This window comes from Lepeophtheirus salmonis, chromosome 11 (assembly GCF_016086655.4).
Source record: "Lepeophtheirus salmonis chromosome 11, UVic_Lsal_1.4, whole genome shotgun sequence".
Lineage (NCBI taxonomy): Eukaryota > Metazoa > Arthropoda > Copepoda > Siphonostomatoida > Caligidae > Lepeophtheirus > Lepeophtheirus salmonis.
The window spans coordinates 11,754,319-11,763,430 of NC_052141.2; the positions used below are offsets into that span (position 1 = coordinate 11,754,319).

General features: G+C 32.2%; 1 long non-coding RNA gene across 1 annotated transcript; it reads right to left on the bottom strand.

Moving 5' to 3' along the window:
* Positions 1-270: 270 nt before the first annotated feature.
* Positions 271-1,348, bottom strand: LOC121126302 (uncharacterized). The gene is made up of 2 exons (XR_005866885.2): positions 1,028-1,348; positions 271-965 (listed from the first exon to the last, which is right to left on the bottom strand). It is a non-coding gene; the product is annotated as an uncharacterized lncRNA (long non-coding RNA).
* Between the last annotated feature and the right edge of the window lie 7,764 nt (positions 1,349-9,112).

The following is a 9,112-nucleotide window of genomic DNA, read 5'->3' on the forward strand; positions in this document are numbered from 1 at the left end:
ACGTGCATTTATTTTAATGTTTTTCTTCATTTTTACAGCTCAAACCTAATATTATGCTCAAATATACTTTCTGTCTTCATTTATGCCAAATAAAACACTCTCTTGTACTAATTTATAATTTTGGACAACGAAAACTATCTACTAAACTCTCAAAAATGAGTCATTTTATTTATCATCCCTTCAATTCTAGGGTTGATTTGTTTTATTTAACCATATTTATATTTTTATATTCTAAGAAATTCACATTTTTCATTATTCACTATGAATGAATTATAGCTTTTAATTGTTTATTTGTTTCATTAATTGGGAAAATCAAGTGCGATTTTAATTTTGCTTTTATATATCCGTCTCTCTTGTCCATAAACTTGAGCTGAAGCCTTAGTTAAATATTTTACTGCACGTTCACAACTTTGTGTGTGACATGTTATTTTAGGAAGTCGAAGCGGTGAAGAGACAAAACTAAGCAGTTGACTTGAAGGAAAGACTATTGATATAAAAGTTCCAGTTGTGTTGTTCCAATCCTGGATATTAATAATTAAAGTAGCATCTCAATTGAGGTTAGGTGAACAGTATAGCCGTACACTGATATCTCCCAAATCAGTTCCATTTCTCATGTCTCTTATTTCTGATATCCTGAATTCGATGAACTCGACTATAAGGCGCAATTTTTTTGTTTTCTCTCCAGCCAAACCATGCTTTGAGATGTAGAGTAAGTCAAAACAACTTGCCTATATGAGCCATATTGAATCTGAAACAATACCGACTTTGATTTTAAGAATATCTTCATCTATAATTATTGAGATAACTATTTTCGTAATGCAATAAGCCTAAAATTGATCATTAGACAAATCCTCAATTACACTTTCTGACATTTCACTCAGGTGGAAAATTAGTGCTTATTTTTCCAAATTTATGATCGAATTCTAAGTCGTAAACCTTACCAGGAATAATTTCCCCAAGTTTCCCTATTTATAATAAATAAAAGCATTATAAAGTTAATATATATTATTCGTATAATCTAGCATACCCGAAAACGTGCTAGCTCCATTTTTGGGACCATCGAGCTCAGTTATTATGTGATATAGTTGTAATTCATTGGTATGAAGTTCACCACACACTATTCGAACAAGTCTATTGCCCAAAAGTTTCTCTATTAATTCCATGATACCACCATGAGACCCTGTGTTTACAATAACCGAGTCTCCTCCAGTATATGTAGTACAATGTTATATCTAATCGTCCATCAAATAAAAAAAAATAAAAATACACTCAATTGGTTTATTTGAATTTAATTTTAGCTCCTAATTTTTAACAATATATTTTGAAATTTCTCTAGCAATTTTACCTTTTGATATAACTCTTCTTTTTTGGACTGGTGTTATAACATTGTTACCAACTAAAACACTTGTAGCAATGACAGCGGCAGCTCGTAAGGAAATTTCATATCTAATGACTTATTGAGCTAGGGTAGGAAGTTGAATCCGATTTTGTAAAGTAGTATTTTCTGACCAAAATCTTCGTTCAATACGATCATTTATGTTTTTCTATGAGCTTCTTATACACATTGATCTATTTTTATATTTTTTCATCTTGGAATTCAAACAGTTCTATTTTTTACTTTTCTCTTGCTTTTTACATTTCGTTGTTTTTGATTCACGTATTAATTTGGGAGCATCCTGATTTCCTATTTGTTACAAACTTTTCTCTTTGATAAATACCAATTATACCCTTGGAATCTTAGATTCTCGATTACAGAGACATAATATATGAATTGACGGACATTTTCTGGCATGGCAACTTGTGGTTGCACAAGATAAATAAGGACAATTACATGTGAGAATTTCGAATAATCTATCAAGTCCGAGCCCAAAATATTCTATGACCTTGTGATGAACTTTTCCCAGTTTTGCCCTTGATTTTTTAAGAATATCCTATTTTTGTTTTAATCTTCCAAAGATTGAAGACTCAGTTGTTCGGATAGGGATCATGATAAGATTAATATTGGTTTGTTTCCATGTAGCAAGTACAAGTGGAAGAACGTCATCCATCATGGATGCAGTATCGTACTTATTTGAAGGTCCTACATAACGTTCTTAAAGTAGCTGACAGCATTTCAATATGTGCCAAAGAGTTGGCAAATTTGATTTTGGTAATTCAGAAGAAGGGTCAACAATATCAGATGTGTATCACTTTTTATTTTAGACGTCATGTTTCAATTCTTCAACAACCCCAAATGTTCTTTGTTTTTCTATGTCTCATTCCATTTGAAATGATTACTTTTTTTAATTATTTATCATTTAATCCTTTATTTATATTACAGAGGTTTTAAAGTCTTTAAACTGTTTTTAAACTGACATCAATCGTATATACATGTGGATCATTAAAGGGCGTATTAAGAGTTACATAACAGAGTTTTCGTAGTCCAAAATTATAAATTGGTACAGTAGGGTGTATTATTTGGCACAAATGAAGACTGAAAGTATATTTGATAATAATATATTTGACACTTTGTATCAAATAACGAGATTTGAGTTGTAAAAACATTAAAATAAATGCACGTAATACGCGGTACCAAAAGACAATATTGATTTATTAGCAGTATGTTTTGAACTAAAATACTCATATAATGAGGCAAGTTAGAGGAAAATGATTGTTGAAAAATATATGTTTCATCGATAATACTTTATATAATTAAAATACTATAACTTTATTCAAATCGATAATTATTAAGAAACAACATCAAAATTTCCTCTTTTTCGACATTTCAGATTTCCAAATCAAAATACGTCCATGAAAGACCGTTTTTTCGGACGTTTGATGGTTATTTTCTTGTTTAGAGGGAAAAAATATAAAATATCAGGCAATACCAAATTCCCAACTTTTGTCATTTTGGTACAGCCTTACATATATATGCATATATATCTATGTGCTAAGCCCTGGACTTTTCTGCACATGCGTTAGCATAACTGATATCTTAATTTCATTTTAATCTATTAAAATTACGAATTTATTATTTATTCATGAGTAATGTAGCTGTGAGCATTTGAACTTTCATATCTACCAAATAATACTTATATTTTAGATACTTCTATTCAAATGGTCAAAAATGACATCATTAATTTATTGATCATCCTTGGAGTATTCAATAATTGTTTGGCACTTATCTCAAATAATGTAAATTCTCCATTTAAAATGCATCATCTTATTCCTTAGACGTAATTTGTACAGGTAACAAGGTGTACACACCATGAATATACTTTTAGTTTTTAAAGTTTGATTTGACCTAAAATAAATCTAAACTATTTTTTTTTTAAATGAGGTATGTGTAAATGAAAATATATCATATTTATATGTACGTATTTTTGATCTAAGAAATATTAATTTACTCATGTTAAGGAAATTTTGAAGACGTTTTGATTGCAGTATTGAATATGTATACAAGATGCACTGTAGATAGTGTTCTCTGATGTATATCATATTCATATTTTAAATTCTATGGAATAGCGATGTATTAATATTAATGATATTTTGCAGGCGTTTTGCATGTAGCATCGAGCGTGTGTGGCTGTCATGTAGTGCTCTAGAGATTCAAGTACTTCAGTGAATGGGTGGTAGCTCACAGAATCGTGTGGAGTAAGTGTTATGTATTTCATATTTCCTTTCATGTTTTTATCTTCTTGTATATTCGTTTATGTATTAAAGTACTATGTTTTACGTATTATAAATAGTCTCGTATTTTGTAAATATATTAGAGTATAGTTAGAATACACATGATCTTATAATAAGTGTAGTCTTATTCCTCCACGCCATTTCTTCTTCTCATTTGTCTCTCGGTCATCCTGGATCTCTCCTATTATAAATAAGTTTGTGTCTCTCCCTCGTCAAGACGCAACAGTAAGTCACTTAACTACGACTCAAGCAGTACTGTGGATATTATTTGACTAAAATAATATTAAAAAAACTTCCTTCTTCAAAAATCTTCTACCACCAGTAGACCGGTTACTACGAATTGACTGAGAGATGAAGTCATGACACTACATGACATGAGTCCAAAAAATATCTTTTTTTTTTTAGGGAAGGTTTATTTTTCCTCTTCAAAGAAAAACAGCCTTACATCTGGCCATCGACCCTTGGTATTTAAAATTTAATTTTAAACCACTATAATCTGTTGATACTACAGAAATTTGATAATAAGATATCTACAAATGAAGCGTACCACAAGAATGGAAATTAAGGATATTAAGGTCAAAACGTCGTATCTTTGATGGAAGGAAGGTTACCTCACAATTCCAGATTTCAACAACAACAATATACTTTTTTTTATGCCTGTAAAGATTCCGGTAAATGATTTAACGACGAGTTGCATACTTTTGTAGAATGCCCTATATTGGAAATTTTGAAGGAACTGATAAGATTAAACTTAAAGATTACTGACAAGACAGTTTAAAGGCTACGCCTTTGCTTTTGTTTTCCCTTCACTTGCAACCATTGCTCAAATGAGAAGGAGGCTTTAAAAGTCCCGTTAAGTAATTGCAAGACTCTCATAGCCCAAAAAATAGCTGATATGTGGGGTGGAATTGAGGAAGATTATTTTATATACTGCATTAGGATACACTGTATTATCTAGGAATATTCTGCGTTTAAATGACTCAGGGTGGGAATATGTCTGTGACCTAATTAAATATTTTCCTTCTGCCTCAAAAAGACACTATAAAACAGAGGAATTTATTATCAAGCAATTCAAAAAAACATTGCAGTAAGGTTATAAATTGTTCAATTTTCTTGAAGAATTGTTATTCTCCTCCCATCGTTCTTCGTGGAATTCGAAATCTGAATTCGAACATCTCTTAAGATGAATGGTCAAGTCAAAAGTATCTTCCATAGATTGTCTCCATCTTCCTTTTATGAGGCATGACGTCATGAAATTGGTGTAAAACTCGAAATCGAAAATCGAAAGAAATATGATGATAATGTTGACTATTTGTTAATACAATCCCATAAAAAATGGGGTCACATCAAAATGGAACAAAAAAAATTTTCTTTGCCAATTTCGATTAGTCAATTTTTTGATAAAAATAATAGTTGAAGTTCTCATTTAGAGATTTTTTTTCAAATATACATGTTGCTATGTTATTTGAAAATGTATTATAATTTTTTATTTCATATTATATACAGGCGCTATATTACAATACCTGTAGGAATACCCTAACGCTATCCCACACCGAAAGGGTTCAAACATAAGAAGAAATAGCATTGTCAATGTAATTTCCCACTCTCTCCCTGGTCCAAGCAACGCCGGGTAACCCTCTGCTAGTTATGATACACATTGAATTGATAGTTTTATCAAAGTAAGTATTAATGACAGAGAATGAAATGACTCTAATTCTACACGAAGGTCCCTGATTGATATAAATTAATACAAAATCCTAATATCTTTTTTGAGTTCATACAGCATAGAAAACGCTTTTTTAAATGATACAAAAGTCAACTAATGAAAATTTACGAAAACATTTATAAAGAAAATACACAGGTTTTGTGTACATATATTCCGAAAATTGAAGCATTTCAGAAGGAGTTCACCAATCTTAAAGAGTAGAAATGAGTAAAACAGGGGAGTTATAGGTTTATCCTCTAGACTTTCAATCAATGGCATCAGGTTAATATTAAAAAAATAAGTAATATTGCTCCAATCCAATGATTGACAAAGATTGAAATCTCATTTTAAAAAACCAAATTAAAAACTTAAACATAAATTTCAGAGGTGAATCCTATCAAGTCACACGCATTACAATTTTTGCAGTTGAGCTCTTACTATGCACAAAGAAGATCACTGTAATTTATTTCCAATTTTATGCATTTGCTGGTATAGATTTGAAGTCTCGTATCTGAACAAAAGTTCTATTAATTCTATGTTCTTTATTTCTTCAATATAATCCATTATTTTTGTTTAGACACTTACGGCATTTTAGTTCTATGCCCACGGTCTGTAAATGCTGATGCTAAAATAAAAACTGGTTTTTATTTGTTTAAAATATGATGTTTGTAACTTAATTAACTCCACATCTCCACATTTTTAGATACTTTAAAGTACATATTTTGTTGGATTAGGTTAGAAGGCAATTTTTTAATTAATAAATGTATTCCGTATAGCTATAAGCTTGAGCCATGGAATGAGACTAAATACTCTTATATAAAAAGTAACCTATGAACATAAAACATTCTTATAATGTAAACGTATAATGTCAAATCATGGAAGATCAACATTTCCTTGAACAGATGTTTAATAATATAAAAAAAGGCTATAATTTTTAAAGCATTGTATTTTATCACTTCTCTACTCGATATACACATATTTTTGAAAAAATGTTCAATTACCAATATTTAAATGTCGTTATCCCTTAAAAATGTGGGATCTTCAAAATTGTAAACCATTCAAGTTATAAATATTTCCAAAGAGTCTCTAAAATAAAATTCCTTCTACAAACGACATCAGTTTTTATTTCCATCATCTCCATTGCTTGGTTAACTACATATTGATCTTTATAGTCTGTTCACAGTATTTAAGGATATTCTATTAACAGGGAAGTGCATAAATAAAGATAAAAAGAGTCGTGTAGTCCCATTCATGTATGACGGTGAAAAACATAGAATTTTTAGAACGATTTGTTAATCTATTGCACCTTGATGTGGAAATTGGTGCAAGGTAATTTTCCCTTAAACCATTTTGTCTTAGGGATTTATTATGTCCAGTAAAAGATACAATTTTTGAGCCCCCCTTCCCCAACTCCCTATGTTTATCTCCAAAACTTGATACCCCCCCAATTGGACGTCGTCAATTTTTAAACTCCCCCTCCTCCTCCCTGTTTCACAGTCAAACAGTGATTAGTTATAAGCAAAGTTGTGCCCGGTTCAGGCTCAGCGGTTTTATCAGTCCCGGTTCTTTCATTTCAAAGGTTTCAATCTCGGTTCCGGTCTCTGTTATTTCTTATACAGGATCAGTTTGTTAACAGGCACTTAAAACGAGAGGCGTTGCTAGAAAGTTCGGTCCCAGGAAATGATATTATATACAAACAGGATCACAGCCACGTTATACGTAGAGTACGTTGTAATCCAAATTACAGGAAGTGTTCAAATAACTAAGGTTGCTTAAAACAATGGTTTTCAAAGTCGGGGCTATAAGGGAAGGCTGGGAGGGGGGCAGGAGGATGAAGAATGGAGGATTACTTTCAGTCTACACATACATAGTACCCATGTTTCGTATCAAGGGGCCTCAAATACAAGCGTACTAGTGTAGGGGGTCTTGGCATAGTAAAGTTAGGGAAACCCTGGCTTAAGAAATATTATAGGGCCAGGGTTTTTTTTAGGCACCATAAGGTGTCTAAAAAACACTTTTACAGATCCATAAGAAGCCTTTAGCCATTTGGAACTCAGATACAACTGTATCCCCCTATCGAATTAAAAAAGTCATTCGAAAACGCTGCAATAGTACAAACAAGAAAGTCAGAAAATTTACTGATTGATTAAAGCTAATTTATTTTACGTATAATGTCTTTTCTTTAAATATTCTATATAGGAACAAAAGCACAAGAACCGAGACCGATAAACAATGATTTGCGGTGTCGGTTCGAATTTGTATGTTCGGGTTCCAGTAGTTTAAGAAACGGAACTGCTAGACCGATAAAGGTACAACTTTGGTTATACATGTGTGCGCGTCTAAAACTGAACACTTTGAAATTTTTAAAAATAGTTAAATAATTCTGTAATTTTTAAAGTGGTTGACGAATTAATTTATTTAAAATGAAAGATGAGAGTCTTAGATACATGTCTATTCAATATGGCCGCCCATGTTCTCCACTACCAACTCCAGCCTGGACCGGAACTTGCTGCATGACTTGGCGATGAAGCTCTGGTCGAGGTTGGCTCTGACATTCTTGAGGGCAGACTTCAGTCGGTTCTTGGACTTGTATTGGACTCTCGACAGCATCCCTTTTAAACGCCCAAACACTGCGAATTCAAGCAGCGAACACTCAGGCGAGTTAGGCAGCCAAGAATTCCGATGGAAGAAGGCTGGAGTCTCGATCTGAAGGAACTCTTGGGTAAAGTTGCTAGTGGGGCGGCTGGCACCGTCCTGCTGCCACCACCTGTCTCCGTAAGTAGCCCTGGCTCAAGGGAACACTTTGTCCTTCAAGTATTGGCAGTACGTCTCAGAGTTAAGCCTCTCGTGGTCCTCCAAGAAGATGAGATCAGTTTTAGACGTGCACAGCTGTAAAGTAATCACAAGTGCGTGAAAGACAAACAGTAGATCTCGGTGCAGAATTGAGATCTACAATAGTGTAATTTCTGCATGCGTATATATTAAGGTGTCCCAAGACATATAACATTTTTTTTTTTCTACTACTCCTATATGAATTTCCTAAAATTCATACCTCTTCCCCATTTCTTTCTACTAATCAAACATGAATTGCCCAAGACATCGATAACAGGTTCCGACGATAGCTTAAAGTCAATTTGAAGACTTGATTGTAGGGTGGGCAGATAAATTTATCTTCAAATGAAGATTACACAAAAAAAAAATGCTTATCATAAATGTATATTAACACTTTTAACTATTAGTAAATATATGTATGTCTGTTTTGTAACACTTTGGTCTTTTTAATTTGAAGTATCTTCAAGTAATTCAGTCAAACGTATTTCAACTTTCCCCAGTTCACCCTACTAGATATAAAGTGATTATGTTGAGTTTATCTTTCAGAATTGATATATAATAGTTTTTTATTCATCATAATATCATTCCAATCAGTCTTACTATATTTTGAAGGGAGTGAGGTCTTACATACTACATTTTAAATTTCAAATTAGAGAAATGTTGTGACCTTGTTTGATTTTAAACAATTATAGACGGGGAGCTCCATGATACCTTGCGTGTAAAATTGGGTTAAATTGTTTAATTAATAATTAATCTAGAGTGTTGACTGTATAATTTAGAATTTGGATTGTACTCAAATCAAATGTGTTATTTACATCAACAAAAATGGATGGACAATTACGTAGTTCAAACAAAAGTGTTTATTTAATTGGTGATACAAAACATCAAATAATGGGCTCGAAACTT